Source organism: Austrofundulus limnaeus, unplaced genomic scaffold, assembly GCF_001266775.1.
Source record: "Austrofundulus limnaeus strain Quisiro unplaced genomic scaffold, Austrofundulus_limnaeus-1.0 Scaffold244, whole genome shotgun sequence".
NCBI lineage: Eukaryota > Metazoa > Chordata > Actinopteri > Cyprinodontiformes > Rivulidae > Austrofundulus > Austrofundulus limnaeus.
The window spans coordinates 93,246-96,596 of record NW_013952646.1 but is presented as its reverse complement, the minus strand read 5'-3'; positions in this window follow the sequence as shown (position 1 = coordinate 96,596).

Sequence of the window (3,351 nt, the reverse complement as noted above, 5' to 3'; positions counted from 1 at the left end):
CCCCCACCCCACGGTGACTGCTGGTGATAGGCACCTCCCAATGATCCAGAAAGGAAAAGTGGGTTAAGAGAATAGATGGATGGAGAAATGAACACACAGACCTGTCTTAGATTTGAGATGTCTCATCTGTTTAGTTTTGCTGTTGTATTGCTGATTATTAGAGAAAATTGCAAACTTGATAGACAGTTTGGCTCTGTGCTTCATTTTTTCTCCCTCTCTTTCTCAGAGATTGAATCCACAGGTGAATCACACCGACCTTAGAATGCTCCCCAGAGCTGCTAAAACCCTGCACTTCACTGTCTGGGAAGTACAGCAGCCCAGAGGAGATCATAATGATCTCAGCAGCAATTGAGTTGCATGAACTGACATGATAATGGTATGTCCTGACAGGAGACTGAGACCATTAGCCTTGTGGTGCTTGTGCTGTAACAACAGGATAGGAGAATGTGACATAACAGCGACTAAACAGCTATCGTTTCTCCGCACTCGCACAAAATCCCAGCCTCTGCTTTTTGACACAAAACAAAACGAGTTCTTTAAAAAAAAATGTTCAGCAGCATGACAATGAAGCACTCATCAGAAGTGTGTCTGCATTGAAAGATTACAAGAAACCCTTTTTCACATCGTATTCTGCTCCACTTTCTGCCTCATCTGCTCATTTTCTGTCAGACTCTTTTTTTTGTCCTCTTTTGAACCCAACTTTCATCCAGTAATGGAAGTTGTTTTCACATACCTTTTAACACATTTCCCAGAAGGGCATGTCGGCTCTGGTTTCTGCCTGACCACACATGAATGATATGGAACTCTTCAAAGAAGCTGAGAAAAGAGAGGGGGGGGGGGACGACGACTTTGAAAGCATACCGAGAAGGAAGATATCAAGGTCTGTACAGTGAGGTCAAACTGTTGTCAGAAAAAAGTTAATGCAACCATCGCTTGTACAAGTTTTTTTTCCCTGGACTACAGTATTTTTACACATAACTTTGCAAGGATTAAGTGCATGCGTTCCCAACATACAACCTATCAAATAATATATTTGTTTCAAAATGATCATTTGTTGTGATTTAATCTATCTGGGCTTTGTTATCAATCACATTTTAGAGCTGTTTTTTACAGTTTCTTTAGCTCTTTGAAAGATTGCCATTCATTTAGCTGCCTGCAAACCTCTCAAGTTTAGTTTTATCGTGTTTCACTTGCTTCATCCTGCTATGCTGTGCTCTGTAAGAGCTTCATCAAAACACAAAACCAGCAAAGTCATCACCGATGCAGATGACACTACCCTGGTTGCACTTATAACTAGTATAGACCAGTCAGTGAATAGGAAAGATGAGCAATGACTGGCAGAGTGGTATGCCAAGAACAATCTGTCAATCAGCACTGGAAAAAGCAAGGAGGTGGTCTACATCAATGGAAACAGCATGAAGAGGGTCCCAGCACACTACTCAGGTGGAACAACTCTGAGACTAAGCTGCTGGTAACCTCCACTGCAGAGAACATGCTTGCAGCTGCCATCACTGTATGGCATGCTGGCTCCACCTCTGCTGACAGGAAGAAGCTGCAGGTGGGGATCAGGACTGCTGACAACAYAACTGGGTGTCCTCTCCCCTCGCTCGACAATATTGCCAGCACCCACTGTATCTCCAGGGCAAAGAGGATCTTCAAAAACCACCTGCATCTTGGTCACCACCTGCTCAGCATGTTGTTGGTGTTTTGCTTTTGTACGTTCACAAATATACACTGTATATGAGAAGCAAAACAACTTTATAGAATAGAAGAAATTCTATGGGATTCACCATGACTGAGGATGTACACCAGCATATTCATTTCCTCTTTCCTGTCACTTAATCCTCTTGGTTTGAGGTTTTGAAAACCCAAATATTTTGACAAGTTAATATTCTATGACAGGACCGGTATAGATAAGGGCCTAAAAAAGATCACCTAAATAAATGTTTATGTCTTGCACTTCAGGGCTACTATAATTAAAAACACATTTTATCTAATTTTTTTACATTTTAGTAGGCCATCTTGTCTTGCCCCCTTTTTCTCCTCAATTTCTTTGTAATGCAAACCAGCTGTAAAATCACCAGCTGTTTACTTTAGTGTACAATAGCACAATTTACAGAAGCAGGAAGAAAACAATAATTCATACTTGCACATCTAGGTACTTAAAAAACTGTAAAAACTGGTGATTTTGGTTGTTAATTTGTTCTTATTGTTTAAATAATAAAACACTACAAAATATAAGAAAACCAAATGATGTTTAGTCTAAAGCTGTAACCATATAGATATCTTTTTTTTCTTTTGGTCACTCGATGTATTATTTACACTGAAGTGCACTTACAGTATAGTCTATACAATATAAGTATAGCTATTTTTAGAAATAAAAGACATGTAGGCAGGAAAGGTTCAGTGTGCATTTATGTGAGTTGGACACTGTTGCTTTTGCAGGTCTGAGAAAACTTGTGGATCACAGAATAAGCTGCTGTAATCATATTTTTTTATTCTATTTTTCTCTTATGACATGGGTGTCACATGCATCTGCTGGATAACAATCTGGCTACACAAATAAAACACAGACTCGTTCAAACCAGGAGTTTTCATCAACACTGCAGAGCCTTTTGACCTCATTTGCTGTTCAAATTTATCATAATGACTTGACAAAGATCATCCCGTTTTAAGGGAAGAGAAAGAAAAATGCATATCCTGCACAAGCGATGCATTGTATTCTGACCTCTGTGCCCCATAATCCACAGCATGTTTATTGTGTATAAGTGTATATAGGGTATTTTAGATATTTTATAATCAATGAGCCTGCTATTCATGATCCCTTTCAAACTCATGTTCTGTTGAATGAGGCTGAAGTTGGAGTTCAGCTGAGTGCAAGCAGGCCTCGCTGCCTGGGTGGGTTTTGTCGGTTGGCTGCATCCAGGAGTGCGTTTCTGTGACAGTTGGTTGGAGCTGACACTGTCTTACCAGAGCACAAGTCAGTGAATGAGATAGTACAGTTGCACTGATTAAACAGGTCAGTGATCATCAGCTGAGAGGCTTACTGACTCAAATAAGAGCTAAAAGACATGCCTGGGAGAGTAGGCCGGGCACCGTTAAGGCTTACAACACACCATCAGCTTTTCCCAAACTACTTGAAGTTATATACAGTGTCAAAATTAAACCAAACGAGTAGTAACAAAAACAATTCTTACATATCAGTGTAGAATTTGTTTTTTTCTTCTCATTTGGTCAGCTGCATCCAAGTGTTTGACTCAAAGGTCAGCCACGTGCGGTCAGAGGAGGCAGGTAGGTCCTGCTGAAAAATACATGAAAAGAAAACAGCAGTAAAATCGAGCAGTTCTTATT